Source organism: Homarus americanus, unplaced genomic scaffold (genome assembly GCF_018991925.1).
Source record: "Homarus americanus isolate GMGI-L3 unplaced genomic scaffold, GMGI_Hamer_2.0 scaffold39675, whole genome shotgun sequence".
NCBI classification, from domain to species: Eukaryota; Metazoa; Arthropoda; class Malacostraca; order Decapoda; family Nephropidae; genus Homarus; species Homarus americanus.
The window spans coordinates 5,121,553-5,141,582 of NW_024736071.1; the positions used below are offsets into that span (position 1 = coordinate 5,121,553).

A 20,030-nucleotide genomic window follows, 5' to 3' on the forward strand; every position below is an offset into this window, starting at 1 on the left:
TCTCTCTCTCTCTCTCTCTCTCTCTCCTCACTGGATATGATTGATGCGTCAATTATGAGCGTGTCTCCCTCCCTTATTAATTAGCTAGAATATATTAACGTGGTCCCATACTTTTAATAATGTCTCAAGTCTCCTACATCACCTACCTGCCTGACCACACTAAGTTAGAATCACCTAAAGATTACCTCCCCTACCTTATTTCACCTGGGCTGTTAGGTTAGGTTCAGGTATTTCAACAGTACCTGCCTACGATTTCTGCTGGATATGAGTTTGTGGTCATTATCAGAACAAAAGGCCCTTTAGTAGGGATATTATCTCCAGGGCCCTGTAGTGCGGATATTAACTCCTGGGCCCCATAGTAAGAATATTATCCCCTAGGCCCTGTAGTAGGGATATTATCCTCTAGGCCCTGTAGTATGGATATTAACTCCTGGGCCCCATAGTAGGAATATTATCCCATAGGCCCTGTAGTAGGGATATTATCTTCTAGGCCCCGTAGTATGGATATTAACTCCTGGGCCCCATAGTAAGAATATTATCCCCTAGGCCCTGTAGTAAGGATATTATCTTCTAGGCCCTGTAGCATGGATATTATCCCCTAGGCCCTGTAGTATGGATATTATCTCCTGAGCCCCATAGTAGGGATATTATTTCCTGGTCCCGGGAGTAAGGATATTATCTCCTTATATTTTTTTACATAACTCTAATAAGATTTATTCTATGCTAATGTTTTCTGGAGTTACTCATATATTTCCTTCCTTTTTTATCATCATTTTCTTCTTGTTCATTTTCTTCTCGAATATTCTTCTTCTTTGCCTTTTCATCTTGTTTTCCTCCTCCTCCCCTCCCACCCGTCTTTCCCTTTCCTTCCTCCCCTCCACTATAAAATGGGGGAGGAGAGGGGGAGGGGGAGAAGGAGGAGGGGGAGGGAGGTGAGGATTAGCCAGCACTCTGTAATTATTCTGGTCAGGTACCAGTAAAGCCACCTCTACGCCACCCATGTTTCTTATTACCTCCCGATGGGTTTAAATAACCTCCACCTTCCTACAATCATCTTCCCTTATCTTACCTCAAGCTTTACTATTGTTCCTCATTATCTTATAACCTATACACACATACACATACATACACACACACACATACACACACATTCACATGTACACACACACACACACACACACACACACACATACACACACATACACATACACACACACACACACACACACATATGGTTCATCACTCACCAGCCTCTCAGTCGGTGGTTAGGTTAGGTTAGGTTAGGTTAGGTTTGGTTAGGTTTGGTTTGGTTAGGTTTGGTTTGGTTTGGTTTGGTTAGGTTTGGTTTGGTTAGGTTTGAAGGAAATCTGCCGGGATGTCATGGTAGAACCGACCCTCCTTCCATTGGATGGTGAGATCTTCCAACACAGGACTTCAAACACATCTAACGAAGCCCGTGTGGACGTCAGTGCTCGAGGATTCTGGACGCGGGGACAGCGAGCTTTCTTCGACATCAGGATTTTTTATCCCATGGCCGCATGTCACCGTAACCTAGCTCTCGATGCTGCACATAGGAGGAACGAGAACGACAAGATCAGGGCATATGGGGAGAGAATTCTGAATGTGGATCAAGGCAGCTTCACTCTGGTGCTCACAACTTCTGGTGGGATGGGACCAAGTGCAAGATGTTTCTACGCCAGGCTGGCCGAGGTGTTATCTGAACAGAAGCAGCAGCCCAGAAGTTACGTTATAGCCTGGTTGAGATGTCGACTGTCCTTCTCTCTGCTTAGGTCTGCATTGCTCTGCCTCGGGGGAACGAGATCTTCGGCCCCAAAGCCGACAACAGTTGCAGATATTGACTACGAGGCAACAGTCACTTAATGCTGCATAGATCTGCGACTCAACTAACTCAACACAGCTAGGATAGCTACTTATGTATTAGGATATTTAATATTAAGGTAATAAAATGGCGGCGAAGGTGTGGTTATTGGGGGAGGCTGGAGGCTACCAGTAGTAGTAGTAGAAGTAGTAGCGAGTGGACCCGGGTTCGATCCCCAGGCAGGGTGAAACTATGGGCAAGTTTCTTTACGCCATTTGCCTCTGTCTACCCAGCAGTAATTGGGAACCGGGGTGTTTATCTATTTGTGGATCATGTTCCGGGGTACTGGTTAGCCAGTGCTGTTGGTGAGTTGTCCGGTCTTCTCGAACTATTCCTTGACACTGGGTCATATAGCTCGTTAACTCAGGGTGTAGTTGTTGTGTTGGTGACAGCTTCTACACCTTAAACAAATTCACGCCTAGGTGGCCCTTGGGCGGTCATTTATTAAGCCTGACATATCTTGACAACTGAGTAGGATCTCTCTCTCTCTCTCTCTCTCTCTCTCTCTCTCTTCGTTTCATAATATATTTGGTAGTGAAATATGGGTGGCGATAACCGTAGATTTACACAGGAAAATTATCACTGAAATAATTTTCAATGCCTGTCCTATTTATAAATGTACCCACACCTGTACCTGCACCAATCATTGTACCTGCACCAATCGTTGTACCTGCACCAATCATTGTACCTGCACCAATCGTTGTACCTGCACCAATCGTTGTACCTGCACCAATCATTGTACCTGCACCAATCGTTGTACCTGCACCAATCATTGTACCTGCACCAATCGTTGTACCTGCACAATCATTGTACCTGCAATCATTGTACCTGCCAATCGTGGCCGCAATCATTGGCCTGCACCAATCAAAAAGAGACGGGCACTATGAATCGAAAATATAATACGGTGGGGACTGAAGGCGACAAATTGGGTGAAGGGAGAGAGAAGGACGTGAGGGAAAAATAAACCTATCCTCTACCCCCTCCCCTCCACCCCTCCCCTAAAAGAAAAAAAATCGGAAAATGGTTGAAATATGATGTCTAGATGGCTTATAATTCAGTCTCTCTCTCTCTCTCTCTCTCTCTCTCTCTCTCTCTCTCAATATAAAGGCAGTGCAATACTCACAGTCCTTCCGCATCCTGTCGCTTTACTAAAACAGAAACAGAAATCAACATTAACATTTATATTCCTGGAACAACGACCTTACATAATTTAACTACACAGAAAGGTCAAAACAATTAACAAAACGAATAGGATTACAGAACACAATATTTAAATAAACAGAAGAATTTATATTAGTTGTGTAGAATATATATATATGCAAGTAAATCACTGTAGGTGCGCGTGATCTAGGTATATGCTGGTAACCACAAGGAAAGAAGAAAACACGAAGTTCCCAAGCGCTTTCGTGTAATTCACATCTTCAGAGGTGATTACAGACTAAGGAGAAGTACATAACAAGGTACATATATACAGAGGAGGGTGAGACCAGGTCCACAATGGTCAGGTATTAGGTAATGACCCGACTAATCTTCAAAAAAGCACCGCAGTGGTCGGTAGTCAGGTCAGAGGGTAAGGTGACCCAACCTTCTCACCTGGTTACAAATCTTCTTAATTACAAAATTGTCCAGTTTGTACATGCCATTACTCAAATTCATGTTGACTGCCTCGGTATGTTTAATGAGACTAGATTCTATAATATTCCTACTGTCAATTGAATTACATGGTAATATTGAGGAGGCATTATCCCAGTCAATGCAATGCTTGTTATCCCTCAGATGAACAAACAGAGCATTGGATTCCTGGCCTGTCCTAACACTATATTTATGTTGTTTAAGTCTAGTTACAAGATCTTTACCTGTCTGGCCTAAGTAAAACATATTACATTCCTTGCAAGGAACCTTATAAATGCAACCAATTGTGTTGTTGGGGGAGTTCTTGATTAACATTTGTTTAACAGTGCATGAGTTTTTAAATGCCACATTGACGTTCCAGGTTTTTAGTTGTAAAGGAATTTGAGAGAAATTTTTGTGAAATGGTAATACTAAGAGATTCTTATGGTCATGGGTGGGCTTGGGATCAGTTCTATAAAAAGGCATTTGTCTATGAAAGATCTAGGGTATTTAAGGTTTGAGCCAATATTATAGATATATTTATATTCCTCATCAATGAATTCCGGGCTGCAAATTCTCAAAGCACGTAAAAACATTGTTGAAAATACTGACTGTTTGACTCTATTATGGTGGGCAGAATAATAACTTGGGAACTTCGTGTTTTCTTCTTTCCTTGTGGTTATCAGCATATATATATATATATATATATATATATATATATATATATATATATATATATATATATATATATATATATATATATATATATATATATATATATATATTGTTACCACCGTGTCGTATTTTTCTATTATTTTTTATAACATGCTTCCATGTTGTTCCATATTATTCCTGTAATGATGTGTTATATTTACTATTATATAATCTAGTCACCTTACCCTGTGCTGTTAAGGTTTTAACTGTTATTATTTGTTCAAGCCCATCTTATTTCTTTATTTAGTATTGTAACAAGCATTCTTTCACTCTAACGACCATCTGCATCGTTAAACGACCCACCGGCGGGTTTTTGGTGGGAATTGGCCCTATATATAGTGGTCCACCAACTGACGGAGTTCAGTCCAGTCCTCCTTGTCATTCAGTTCACGCTCTTTTAAGTGACACCCGTCACCTGTTACTTATACTTCATTTTATTTCTGTGTTGTTCCTGTCACCACCACTGTGGTATATTTATGTGAGTACCTATTTATGTCTCTCATGTGTCCATCAGTATTTGCTTAGTTACATTTAAGTAATTCAGTGTTGTGTCACGTTAGTTAATTTTAGTGTTAGTGTTTATGTTTATGCAGTGTTAACGTAATCCAATGCTTTAGTTTTATTCTTTTGATGTTTCGATGTTTTAGTATCATTTGTGTCTTAAAAGTTTCGATGGTGACTCAATTTGTTGTGACAGCCTACGAGGCTCTTTATTGTGTTAATATTTAATTTAATTAAATTCTTAAAGGTTTACTTTATTTATTTTTATTCCCTTTTGATTTACTTCACTTTCTTTTTGTTTGGTTACGCCTAGAACCTGGATATTAAAGTAAATTGAGAGACGGCGTAACAGTATATATATATATATATGGAAAAGTTCGGGTTGTGGAGCCTAAATTGGTGATATCTTTTGTGAAGAGCAACAAAGCCCGAAGGAATATATTATTGAAACAGTCAATATTGTTATCTTCCTGTCTCGCTGTCCCCACACTGCTGAGTAAACTACGTGATTATTATTATTATTATTATTATTATTATTATTATTATTATTATTATTATTACGTTTAGACTGCTTTTGACCACTATAACATTCTCTGTCTCTCTCTCTCTTTCTCTGAATCTCTCTCTCTCTCTCTCTGAATCTCTCTCTCTCTCTCTCTATCTATGCACATTCCATCATCGTTTATCCCGATTATCAGGTCCAACTAAAAACTAACCTGACTCTTTGTTTCCCACAGGCACCAGGCAACACTGAAAATTGAACCCATACGTTTCTTTGTTCTCTCAACTATTGTATTATTTATATACCCCTTAAAACACGCGCGCCACACGGTTTTATGGTAATGGCTAATTTCCAAACACGAATAAAAATGAGTTTTGTGTATAGAACATCGCTGCGTTTTTCGATTCAATGAGTTTTAATGCTAGATACGGGTGTTGTTGGCCGCTCTGTTGTGTTGATGTGTACCGAACTGAATCAAAACCTCAACATTTGGTATTTGATTTATCTGATATATTTATTTTGATATTTTGTTACCATTTATAGGCCCGAAATTTCTGATTCATTCACTGTTTTTTTTTAGGCTCTTATCCTTATTATTATTTCACTAACTTTATTTTATTTATATTTATTGTCTTTATAACGAGGAGGAATTATTATTATTATTATTATTATTACTTCCATTACGTCTATAAATATTACCAGATAAGAGACCCAATGTGAACCTACCACTCCCCCCCCACACACACACACCCACACACACACACATACACCCACACCCACATACACACACAGTGACGCAAAGGACTAATGACTGACAAACAAACACAGATTACGCTACACTGTTTAAATAATAGATTGCCTGGGTCAGAGTTAACAGTTTACTGATGAAGTTAGTTTGAGTAATTAACGTGAGCTGCAAGGTAATGTGTTCATCAGGTGTTGACTACAGGTGTGTGCTCTCTCTCTCTCTCTCTCTCTCTCTCTCTCTCTCTCTCTCTCTCTCTTCTACCTATCTATCTATGTATCTATCTATCTACCTGTAAACATATACATAAACATACAAAAATAAATACATACATACATACATACATACATACATACATACGTACGTACATACATACGTACATACATACATACATAGCTTCCCAATAAACTCACACATTATTAAAGCATCAATTCACATCATTAAATAACAGCAGCTGTAATTAGGTTAGGTTAGAGTTAGAGTTAGGTTAGGTTCAGATGATGTGTCTGTGTGTGGAGAGAGAGAGAGACACACTTTTTAAACACCTGATGAACACACACACACACACACACACACACACACACACACACACACACACACACACACACACACACACACACACACACACACACACACACACACACACACACAGGGATTGCGTGGAAGAGGGATAAAATGAGACAAAATACAAGAAAAATAAATCCTAAGGAATATATTTTAAATAAAGGAAATAACTAACACTATACAGGACGTGACGCAGAAATTGTTTTAAAAGTTGTCTAAAATTACTAACACTCGGCCGGCAGAAACTGTCATCAAAAAGTGTAATATTCGGAACATGAAGTTATTTATACTATTGGAAGTTTTGGATTTCTTTTATTTTGTCTTTTATTAGAATGTAAAATATATTTAGGTTTCTTCTGCATATACAATTTTTTTTTATGGTAAGAATTTTTTTTTTTTTTTTGAGATGAAAATTTTTTGTTTTTATCTTTGTCTTCGTGATTTTTTTTCTCCGATATATTTTTTTTTTATGATTTTTTGGTATTTACGTAAGAATTAATATTTCCACGACCAATATTGTTTACTATTTATTTCCTGCTCACAAGAAATACTTAGATTATCACCAGACCCAAACATTATTGTCATTCATTATGCCACCAAGAGTTTTTTCTCTCCACACGGGAATTTATTACCCATATTATCGTGTTTACTTCACTCTAAGTTCCCCGCCTCAACACACGCCACAATGTCTCTACCTCACGGTCATGACGCTGTGTCACGTCATAAGGTCATGACAGGTGAGGCTGTGTCACGTCATAAGGTCATGACAGGTGACGCTGTGGCACGTCATAAGGTCATGACAGGTGAGGCTGTGTCACGTCATAAGGTCATGACAGGTGACGCTGTGTCACGTCATAAGGTCATGACAGGTGAGGCTGTGTCACGTCATAAGGTCATGACAGGTGACGCTGTGTCACGTCATAAGGTCATGACAGGTGAGGCTGTGTCACGTCATAAGGTCATGACAGGTGACGCTGTGGCACACGTGTCAGCCATAAGGTCATGACAGGTTAGGCTGTGTCACATGTGTCCGGCCACAATGCGACACAGATACGTCAGACTTACGGTAATTCGGTGGACTTAGCGGGGATTATGTGTGTGAACAGCTCTCTCTCTCTCTCTCTCTCTCTCTCTCTCTTCCTATTTACTTATTAATCTCTCTATGTACGTACGCATAACCCTGGACTCGTCCTGGCATGACCTAACTTGGCATGACATCACTAGGCATAACCTGACCTAACCTGCATGACTTGACCTGAGGATACACAGAGAGCTGTTGTGGACTTTAACCCATCTTACCAGACCCACCCACAGGCAGACGTCCATACAGGAACCAAACTGATGTAATCCTGGAATCCCTTAATTAATTTATATATTACTTAGACATATACAGTACGGTCATGGATATGAATCCTGTTATGAACCTTTGAATCCGAGATATGACACTGTGTTATGTCTCGGATTCACAGGTTTATGAGTCTTGGGGTTCGTCGATGGGATGTAGAACTAGCAGGACTTTCTATACGTGGTTGTTCAGGTAGAGATATAAACATATATATACCTGTATATCTTAATTGGTTTACCTTTATAATTTTTCCATTTAAATATGTGATTTTCAAGCATGGATAGTAGCTGTGGGTGGCTCGAGGTCTTGCATGGACAGTAAGTTGTAGGTGGCTCGAGGTCTTGCATGGACGGTAGAGATTGTAGGTGGCGAGGTCTTGCATGGACAGTAAAGCTGTGGGTGGCTCGAGGTCTTGCATGGACGGTAAGTTGTGGGTGGCTCGAGGTCTTGCATGGACGGTAAGTTGTGGGTGGCTCGAGGTCTTGCATGGACGGTAAGCTGTGGGTGGCTCGAGGTCTTGCATGGACGGTAAGTTGTGGGTGGCTCGAGGTCTTGCATGGACGGTAAGCTGTGGGTGGCTTGTATTAATTGGGCTTACGAGCTAGACTTAGGACTCCCCCCCTCCCCCAGCAGCGACCAGGAGGAAAGGAACCCCAAAAAGCAGGCAATGTATGACTGTCTGTAGGAGCTCAAGACGCGAGATCCTCAAAAATATCCTGAAGGAGGGCCGCTCAGGACCCTGGACTGGCTAAAAGGAACTTCACGTGTTTTTGTTTTTTGTTTTTTGTAAGAACTTTGAAGATTTTGTTTTTAGAATTATAAAAAAGTTGGTACTATTAATATTTACATAGGCGAATTAGTTCTTAAAAAGCATCGGAAAATTCTTTTATAGGAATTTTATAAGAAATTTCTAAGAACCAAGTAAAGATGTCAGAAGGATGTCAGGAGGATGTCATGAGTATCAGGAGGATGTCAGGAGAGCATCAGGAATGTCAGACTAGTGTCATTGTCCATCGTACAACAGGTTACAGTATAATGCGAGGATATAATGAACTAGGTCTTTTAGTAGCCCACACACACACACACACACACACACACACACACACAAAGATCCTGCCCAAAACCTCAACTTTATTTCTTCTTTCTCTGGCAATGGAAAAAATAACTCCCCACCGCTGTCTACACTCCTACCCAGTATTTTTTACATATATTCGCTATAACCCCAGGGAGAAAGAGGAGGAGGAGGAAGGGAGAGGGGGACTTCTCTCCTCTCCTCTCTTCTTCCTTACCCTTTTCTTTCTTCCCTCCTCCTCACTTTCTTCCTCACCCCTCCTCACTTTCTTCTCTCACTCCTCACTTTCTTCCCTCTCCTCATTTTCTTCCCTCACTCCTCACTTTCTTCCCCCACCCCTTCTCGTTTCTTCCCTTACTTCTCACTTTCTTCCCTCACTCCTCACTTTCTTCCCTCACTCCTCACTTTCTTCCCTCACTCCTCACTTTCTTCCCTCACTCCTCACTTTCTTCCCTCACCCCACTCATGAACACACTCGTTAATGTTCCCACAAAACCCTCGTTATGTTTCACGTAATTAAACCTGAAAAATTAATTAGCAATTCAACATTAACATTACGGCACATACTGTTTGTATATTAACCTCGGGGTCACTATTTTTAGGAGAAATTAACCTGACCTGACCTGACCTGGCCTGACCTGACCTAACCTAACCTTCCTCAGTACCTTCTCCTAAGAGGTATATATTTACTTCACCATGTATGTATGTATGTATGTATTTTACGCCAAATATGGGATAACTTTCACTCTTTATTGTTACAAATTAATGGACATTAATCCGTATATGGTAAAATATCTTCTGTTTCATTTTAGACGACGTTTACCAATTAGGTTAAGTTAGGTTAGGTTAGGTTAGGTTAGGTTAGGTTAGGCTAGGTTAGGTCAGTGTTGGTTAGGTTAGGTTAGGTTAGGTCAGTGTTGGTTAAGTTAGGTTAAGTTACTGTAGGTTAGGTTTTCCACACAACTATTCATATATGTATTTTGATTATATGTCCCGGCCATTCTCTCTCATCCCTCCCTCCCATGCCTCCTTTCCCTTCCCCCTATGCCTCCTTTCCCTCCCTCCCATGCCTCCTCCCCCCAAAGCACCCCCAGATCCCGAAAGATGGAAAAACACTCAACTCAATTTCATCTCTTACCATTACCGTAATTGATGGGCCATAGTTCTACCCCCTCCCTATCCAGTTGGTGGTGGATAGACTGGATGACTGGTGGTGAATGTGTGGATAGGGAATAAATGGATAAGGGGGAAGGTGGTGGATAAGTAGATTATTTTTGTTATATATAGTTACGGTATTGTAGTGAGAGAGAGAGAGAGAGAGAGAGAGTGGCTGTAGCGACGATGTAGTGAGCAACGTATAACATTCTGTAGAAAAAAAACAGCATCCCCTTGTAGAGATCACCTTTAGATTTGGCACCCCAGCTTATTACACCTGAAGATTTGGCACCACAGCTTATTTCACCTTTAGATTTGGCACCACAGCTTATTAGACCTGAGGATTTGGCACCACAGCTTAATAGACCTTAAGATTTGGCACCCCAGCTTATTTCACCTGAAGTTCAAGCCCTTCACCTAACGGAGACTTCACTTGTACCGATTTATTTGGGTAACGCCAGACGATTTTTTTCCACCACCTAACCAAACCTAACGTGACCTAACGTAACCTAACCAAACCAAACCAAACCTAACCTAACCTCCCGAAGTTAGCATCAGGGTGAATCGAACATGGGGTGACATATAATTTCCAGATGGTAAACTCCAAACCCGTCACTATCAGAGGTAAAAAAACTAATTTAACCCCCACGTGTATAATGATGGAATTTAAAATGTTTGTATATATATAAAACAAAATTAAATCAAGACCAAATATTCAGGTGTTTTGGGGGGAAGGTGTAACTATTAATTATAAGCTAAATTACCCAGCGGCTTGACTGAAGTTAGCTAACCCTCACACCGGTAATCCAGCTACCACAATCACCCGTGTTTGTAAAGTTTCATGTATCTAATTGCTTCCGTTTTGGAGCTGGAACAGACAGACAGACAGACAGACAGACAGATAGATAAACAGGCAGACACACTCACAGACAGACAGACAGACAGACAGACACCTGATCATCTTATAAACAGGTTTAAGTTCCTAGTAAGCATAACCCTGATTTATTGGCCTCATAGATACATTATAAATTATTTCTTGACACTCTCTCTCTCTCTCTCTCTCTCTCTCTCTCTCTCTCTCAAAGCCCCAGCTATTTTTTCACACCACCGTTCACAATAACATACATATATATATTTATTGCCTGTTCACTATATACGATTCATGGGTCTCAGTTTTAAACAGTGATATTTCAATGAGTGAGTTTTGGTGTTGCCTTATTATTTTTTTTTGTCAGTGGATAATTTTTATTGTACGTATATGAGGAAGCGATATATTTGATCCACTTGTTGTATGATTCTGATTCGAGGTTAGGTTAGGTTAGGGTGTGTGTGTGTGTGTGTGTGTGTGTGTGTGTGTGTGTGTGTGTGATTGGAAAGCCAAACCAGCGAGCATATTTTTCTTGAATTTTTTCTCCATTTCGGCCAATGTACTAGCCCTCTCACTGTGCCCCAGCCCTTTTCACTGTACCCCCATCCCTCTCACTGTGCCCCCATCCCCTCTCACCCCCCCTCCTGTACCCCATCCCTCTCACTGTACCCCCATCCCTCTCCTGTACCCCCATCCCTCTCACTGTACCCCCGGCCATACACTCCTCCCTAACGCACCTTAAACTAGTGATCATCCTCGTCTGAGTAATATACCAAACAGATAAAAAATCTATTGAAACGTTTACTCTCGGTGACCAGTTCCAGATATTTTTCCCCTTGTCAATTTCCAGCCCGTGGGAGCCGGTGTTTGCAGGGACCAAGCAGTTTTCGTGTGAGAGTTTCTTTACGGATTATCATTTAGGGTTTTTCCTGTAGGATTTTTATTTTGAGGAATTTTTGTTGACGGGTTTATTTTAAGGATTTTGTTTAAAGGATTTTGGTCTTGGGATTTTGTTTTGGGGGTGTATTCTGTTATCGAAATCTGAGGCTGATTTTTTTTTCTTTTAGGATTTTTTTTTTCAGGAATCTTAAATTTACCCAGAATGTGTGTGTGTGTGTGTGTGTGTGTGTGTGTGTGTGTGTGTGTGTGTGTGTGTGTGTGTGTGTGTGTGTGTGTGCGTGTGTGTGTGTGTGTGTGTGTCAAAGACTGCAAAACGTAAGTATAGGCTAGTGTGCATCTTTTAATGTCCATGTATATTACTGTATATATATTTGCTTGACTGAATAATTGTGTGTTTATGCGTATATATACTTTTATGAGTATAATAATCCATATACACTTACGTCAGCTTTTCTGTGCAAGCATGTATAAACGTTGATACGCATTTATACAAGTGTATACTAATCCTGCGTATATTTGTGTACCTAACCTAACCAAACATGAAATAATACAAAACACAACAATCAAACAGTATCGCAGGACAATAGCTACCAATAGGCTTACGTTCTCGATGAATATTTCAGGACATGTACAACTGTGGTAGAGAGAGAGAGATGCCCACGACATACATACATACATACATACATACATACATACATACATACATACATACATACATACATACATACATACATACAGCGATCTACAGGGGGATAAACTACAATAAAGGAGAGAAAGAAGGAATGAAATAAATAAAGAGAGACAAATAAACCAATAAAAGAGAGTAAATAAAGAGATAATCAAATAATATACGAGTAAGAGACAAATAAGGGAAGACAGTGAGTTAGATAGACAGAAATAGTCAAAGAAAACTAATAAAAACAGACAGAAAGAGAGAGATTGAGAGAGACAGAGAGACAGACGAGCATTTAGAACGAAAACAAAAATATAGACAGATAAGTAAATAACACAGACAGACATCGACAAGAGAAAGTTGACAGACAGACAGACAGAGAGACAGACAGACAAAAGCGGTAGAAAACGCTTGAAAGACATAGATGGTTAATGCCGGGCGTTGGAGCCGAATCACGCCTGGGTACATTGACCTCACTCACTCACTCCTTTACACTCACTCACTCAGTCACTCACTCACTCACTCACTCACTCACTCACTCACTCAATCATTCACTCACTCACTCACTCACTCACTCACTCACTCACTCACTTTACAATATAACAACACTATAGCAGGATGACAGTTGTGTATTACAGTCTAACAGGGTAAAGGTCAGAGTGCAAAGAAACATATTGCAAAACCTAACCTAACCTAACCTAACCTAACCTAACCTAACCTAACCTAACCTAACCTAACCTAACCTAACCTAGCCCCCAGAGATGAACTCTAGTTAACATACCACAATCAACATCACCATCAATAACAACATCAACATCACTATCAATAATACCACCATCAACATCACCATCAATAACAACACCATCACCATCAATAACAACACCATCAACATCAATAACAACACCATCAACATCACCATCAATAACAACACCATCAACATCACCATCAATAACAACACCATCACCATCAATAACAACACCAACACCATCACCATCAATAACAACACCATCAACACCACAATAATTACACCCACCATTAATATCTCACTTTAGCTTTACAATACAATAAAGAGAGAGCCTTTAGAGGAACACCGGTGAAAGAGGTCAAGCTCCTTACGTCAGGGCTGAGGGCGGACGCTAGACAATGGCACTGGCACTCAGAGCTGGCACCGCCCCAGCCCTCACCACCTTAGCCCTCGCCTCCGTCTTAAGTGAGGGTTAGAGCTGGAGTGGTTTCTATGTTTGAAGAGTAAAATTTACCTCCACTTATAGCAGAGTATAGTTGGTATGTGTCCAAGAGGGTGTTGATACAAACACCTTATTATGATTATTATATATTGTGGTGACTAATATAATAGTTTGTCCACATTGTTTTAGTTACAATATTATTTTTAACACAAAACTCACTTAATCAACGGTGTTTATTGCCACGCCTCGGCTTGGTAGCAACAGTCTACCTCACCGAACGTCAGTGAACTTTGTATAGATTATGAAGCACATGTCCAAGAGCCCGAGCTTTACAGGCAGACATACAGTATGTGGAGAGCCATAACACGACGCTGGAGATAAGTGGACATTATGTTGATACCCTTGTGAAGGCGTCGACACTTGGGCGAGGGTAAGTATCCTAACGAGAGCTGCTAAACATAGAGACAACTACACGTGATGCAGTGTGACAGAACACCCCGCCAGGACTACAGGTGATGCAGTGTGACAGAACACCCCGCCAGGACTACACGTGATGCAGTGTGACAGAACACCCCACCACGACTACACGTGATGCAGTGTGACAGAACACCCCGCCACGACTACACGTGATGCAGTGTGACAGTACACCCCACCACGACTACACGTGATACAGTGTGACAGAACACCCCGCCACGACTACACGTGATGCAGTGTGACAGAACACCCCGCCACGACTACACGTGATGCAGTGTGACGAACGCGCCACGACTACGTGATACGGTGTGACAGAACGCACCGACTACGTGATGCGGTGTGACAGAACACCCCGCCGACTACACGTGATGCAGTGTGACAGAACACCCCACCACGACTACACGTGATGCAGTGTGACAGAACACCCCACCACGACTACACGTGATGCAGTGTGACAGAACACCCCACCACGACTACACGTGATGCAGTGTGACAGAACACCCCACCACGACTACACGTGATGCAGTGTGACAGAACACCCCGCCACGACTACACGTGATGCAGTGTGACAGAACACCCCGCCACGACTACACGTGATGCAGTGTGACAGAACACCCCACCACGACTACACGTGATGCAGTGTGACAGAACACCCCGCCACTTATTCATTAGATATGTATATAATCTGGACCAGTTTGTTGATCTATTTGCTAAATATCTCGGTGCAAAAGTTACGGAAAATTAATTTGCTCTTCAAATGGTAATTATCGGTTGAATCTAAAACATATTACTTTTCAGCACAGAAATTTACGTGATTATTTTAAAGTAAATACCAGATAATCTTCTTTTTTTGTTATATTACAGTTTGCTTTTTTTTATACATTTCCAAACTAGAAATAAGTTTTATTTAACCAATTTGTAATAATTAAAACTAAATCCCAGATCAGAAACACCACCACCCTAGAGGAGAGTGGCTACGGTCCTAGTTGAAGTTATGAATTTATGAAGACTTTTTTTTTAAATTAGATATGAAAAAGACATTAAGAGAAAATATTCAACAAATGCGCCAGTTGGAATTTATTGAAGAATGTGCCGGGAAACACCTCTCTCTCTCTCTCTCTCTCTCTCTCTCTCTCTCTCTCTCAGGGTACTACTGAACTCTTACACCTGTTCAGTGTTTCTCGTCTTTGAGCTGTCAGTGTGAATGTCAGTTTCCTCTCTGGGTGACGCTCATCTGGCATCTCCGTGTCATTCCTCCGCCTCCTGTCACGTCGGTGTCAAGTAAATCGTCAAGGGAAAAAAGGCACGGGAAAAAACTATAAAAAAAATTCATTACGGGTAAAAATATAACTTCAAAAATTCTACGTGGGAAAAATTAACAGGTAAATGGTTACGGGAAAAAATTGATAGGGAAAAAATCTGGGGGAAAAGTCAGAGAAAACAGTTATGGGAAAAAAGTCACACAGTCACAAAAAAGTTAAAGAAAAATATTCACAGGGTAAAAACTCACGGGAAAAAAGTCCAAATTTGGGCTATAAAAAGTCGTAGGACATAGAAACGCCTTTAAATAGCCTAAGGAAGGTTAGGTTAGGTTAGGTTAGGTTAGGTTAGGTTAGGTTAGGTTTAGTTAAGTAATAATTGGGTTTGTGACTTTTTTTCCTATAATCGTCTTTTTTATCCCTCGCCATGACCTACAGGGTGACATGTGTGTGTGTCCGTCTGTCTGTGTGTCCGGTAAGATCAGTTTTTACTACGAAACAAGACACTGAAGTGCTTTGAAATATATGAAATACACAAATAAAAATTAATCCGTTTTCGTCCGTGTAAAATCACTGGCATTGTTTACAGATAGGAGATGGGGGGGAGAGGGGTGGGGGAGAGGGAGGGGGAGAGGAGGGGAGGAGAGGAGGGAGGAGGGAGGAGGAGTAGACTTGAAAGGGGAGAAAGGAAGAGGAATCGACTGTCCACTATGATAATTGATCCTCAATTCCATTTCCTCCTTGTACCAGGACAGCTCTTGAGTTCTCCTGTTGGTTGATTGGCTGTTCGTCCTCACAGAATCATGCGGTGTTGAGGTGAGGTGAGGTGAGTGGAGTAGGTAAGGTGGGGTGAGGTAAGGAGTAAGGTGAGGTGGGGTGGGGTGAGGTGAGGTATGGTGAGGTGAGGTAAGGTAAGGTGGGGTGAGGTGAGGTAAGGTGGGGTGAGGTGAGGTGAGGTAAGGTGAGGTGAGGTAAGGTAATGTGGACACTAATGACAGGTTCAGTTACTTCGCGGGTCTTACATTAGGCTTATGCTAACTGGAAAGAAGCTGGACAACCTTTCCTCTTCCATCTACCCCCTCCTCTTCCTGGGACCATCGCGTAGAATGTGGAGAAGGGGTCGACAGCCCTCCCTAGTCGACATTCTTCAAGGATATGACTTCTTGTTATTACGTGTTTAGACCTAACGTTCTTCCCTACACACACACACACACACACACACACACACACACACACACACACAGACTACAGAAAGGAAGACAGTGAGCAATTGCTACTTTGGCATCGAATATCACCATAACGGAGTGTAGGCTTATAGCAATGCCAGTATCCAAACCAAAAGAATATCGTATCACAAAAAGAAGAAGCGGGCCAACACTCATCAGACGTAACTATTGTATCCTCAACCGAACCACTGTGATGACTTACACCACCATCACCACCACCATCACCACCACCATCACCACTGTTGGAGAGGCCAAAATCTCCATCAACACCCAGGGACGTCCACGTATCACCCTCATAGTTCCTGATACCGACACGACCAGGACACATTCATAATAGATTCTTCCAATGGTTGAGATAGTCCCGTCAGTTGTGCGTCTCTCTCTCTCTCTCTCTCTCTCTCTCTCTCTCTCTCTCTCTCTCTTGACCGTCAATGTCGCTGACTCGTTGAATTAAGGACAAAATTGAGTTGAAAATAATGAGATTCCAGGAAGGTTTAGGCTGGATAGTTAAGACGTCTAATTGTGAGAGAGAAGAGAGAAAGAGACAAAGAGAGAGGACAGAAGATAAGAGACAGAGAAACAGATAGACGAGGAAGAGACAGAAAAAAAGATAAACAGAGAAAAGACACAAAGAGACAGATAAAAGAGAGAGACAGAGAGAGAAAAGAAATAGAGACAAACAAGCCGAGAATGAGAGACGGGGAAGAGAAGAAAGAAAGAGAGAGAGAGAGAGAGAGAGAGAGGAGAAACTAATATTAAACTAAAATTCACACCGGCCACAGTATTAATTGCACCTACATCAGCTCCACTTCATTAGGCTGGTCACCCACTGTCCAGCCCCGTGGGAGAGTGGACGTATGACACACACACACACTCTCTCTCTCTCTCTCTCTCTCTCTCTCTCTCTCTCTCTCTCTCTCTCTCTCTCTCTTATGTGCGAATGCGGTCTTATGGACGCTTTTATGTTATCAATAATCGATTATCAGACAGACAGACAGACAGACAGACAGACAGACAGACAGACAGACAGACAGATAGATAGATAGACAGACATTGAAAGTCAGTGTGGCAGCCAGTACCAGAGGATCACGTAAACATGAAAGTAATTTGCATAATCCAGTCGACAACACGAGCGGGACTTATAACAATAGACAAACAGACAGACAGACAGACAGACAGACATATAGACAGACGTATAGACAGACATATAGACAGACATATAGACAGACATACTGATAAACAGACAGACAGACAGACAGACAACTAATTATTTATATATACAAGTGTGTGGTGGTGGTTGGGGAGGGTAACGTCACGAGATGTTATGTGTTTAGTTAAGTGCTTTATTGTGTTAGCTTATTAGTCTCTCTCTCTCTCTCTCTCTCTCTCTCTCTCTCTCTCTCTCTCTCTCTCTCTCTCTCTCTCTCTCTCTCACACACACACACACTTCATAAATACCGCCGAGATTTAAGGCAAATTATAGCTGTTTAAATTGTGTGTGTTTATGTGCGTTGAAGTTACCCGTGTGTACCATCTCTCTCTCTCTCTCTCTCCTCTTCCTCCTCTCTTCTTCTCCTTCTCTCTCATCCTCCTCCTCCTCCTCCCTCACCTCCCTCACCCTCTTCCCATTTACCTCTGTCTACTCAGCAGTAATTGGGAACCTGGATGTTAATCTATTTGCGGGTCGTGTTCCGGGGTAATGGTTCACCAGTAGTGTTGCCCGGTCTTCTCGGACTATTCATAAGAACATTAGAATGAAGGAAACTGCAGCGGGCCATACTGGGTAGTCCCGTTAACACCCAACCCCTATCGCTCATATATCCACCCAATCTATATTTGAATCTTATCCACAGTGCTCAAGTTAATGATGATGTTCGGTAACTTGTTCCACTCATCCACTACTCTATTTCCAAACCAATGTTTACCTATCTCGCGCCTAAATCTAAATTTGTCTTATTTAAAACCATTGCTACGAGTTCCCTCCTGGTTGGATAATTTGAGTACCTTTGTTATATCACCTCTGACACTGGGTCATGCAGCTCGTTAACTTAGGGCGTGGTTGTTGTGTTGGCAACAGCTTCTACACTAAACAAATTCACTCCTCGGTGGCCCTAGGGCCGGCCATCCTCGTACACGAAGGGCCACCATTATGTGTGTGTGTGTGTGTGTGTGTGTGTGTGTTTAATAATACAAATAATTAACGGTTTACTGAAATAGCATGGGAGCCAAAAGGCGGAAAATACACATCTACATAATTGGGGAATGGGTCACTTGATTGACAAATAATATACAAGTAACATAAGTGATACAGATATGATATATAATAACTAGGTGAGGAAAAGGTCAAACTACAGTGCATTTCAACAAAGTGACAGTGCAAAAAGGTAAGATTGACTGGGAGTGAATACACTGGTTGACTACAAGTTGTTGATAATTTTTACAATGGTTGGGACTGGGCTGTTCTTATAGCGATCAGTACGTGTTCGTATGGGCTGGATGCGGTTGTGGTGCCGAACAGCAATTCGCGGACGAGGGATCTCAGGTGGAAGCAGGAGCTGGTGTCAAGGATGGTGCAGAAGCTTCTCCCCAAATTTCCAGATGAGGTCGTGGTGATGGTCAGAGAGAGCCGAGAGGGTCAGTGTGTTGAGTGCTTCTTGATATGTGGAGTAGGAGGGGGAGAGAATAATCTTGCATGCCCTCTTCTGGACTTTTTCTAGGTGTTTACATTGTGTAGCATTTAGGGAGGAAGACCAGGTGGGGGAGGCATAGGTGAGCTTGGGAAGTAAGAATGTTGAAAAAGCACTGAGGAGCTCGGGCGCAGGAACTCGAGGAGGAGGTGGAGACGAAAACTGGAGGATTTGACGATTGCACTGACGTGTGTTTTCCAATTTAGTTTGTTATCTGTAGTAACGCCGGGGAGCTTGGTGGAGTCCACAACCTGGAGTGTGTTGGGGCCTAAAGAAATGGAGGGAGGTGGGACAAGGTCAGAGAAGAGGCTGATGTGCATAACCATGGTCTTGATATGGTTGTTGGTGGCCCTCTTCTGGAGACTGTTCAATATACGCTGGGGGGCGCGGTGTTGTCAAGAGCAGAGTTGTTGACGCTGATCCCAATTGTGGAGTCGTCGACATGTTTCCACGAGCGGGGGTTTCTCTTAGGGCATCATTGATAAGCATAAGGAAGCAGAGCGGTCCCATCTTGGTGCTTTGGGGGACGCCACAGCTGATTGACTGAAAGGTGGAGACAGCCCCTCGGAAGCGTACGGCTTGGAGTCAGTCACTAAGACAGTCTGAAAGCCATGGTATAAGACTTCTCCGAAACTCGAGGTCGATAGCTTTCTTGATGATAAAATTGT

At 41.8% G+C, this 20,030-nt stretch overlaps 1 long non-coding RNA gene across 1 annotated transcript in view; it reads right to left on the reverse strand.

Annotated features, from left to right (window-relative positions):
• Positions 1 to 20,030, reverse strand: part of LOC121871748 — a 133,087-nt gene that overhangs the window by 75,287 nt on the left and 37,770 nt on the right. Inside the window, exon 3 of the long non-coding RNA XR_006089938.1 lies at positions 3,003 to 3,027. This is a non-coding gene — a long non-coding RNA (uncharacterized LOC121871748). The remainder of the gene's footprint in view (positions 1 to 3,002; positions 3,028 to 20,030) is intronic.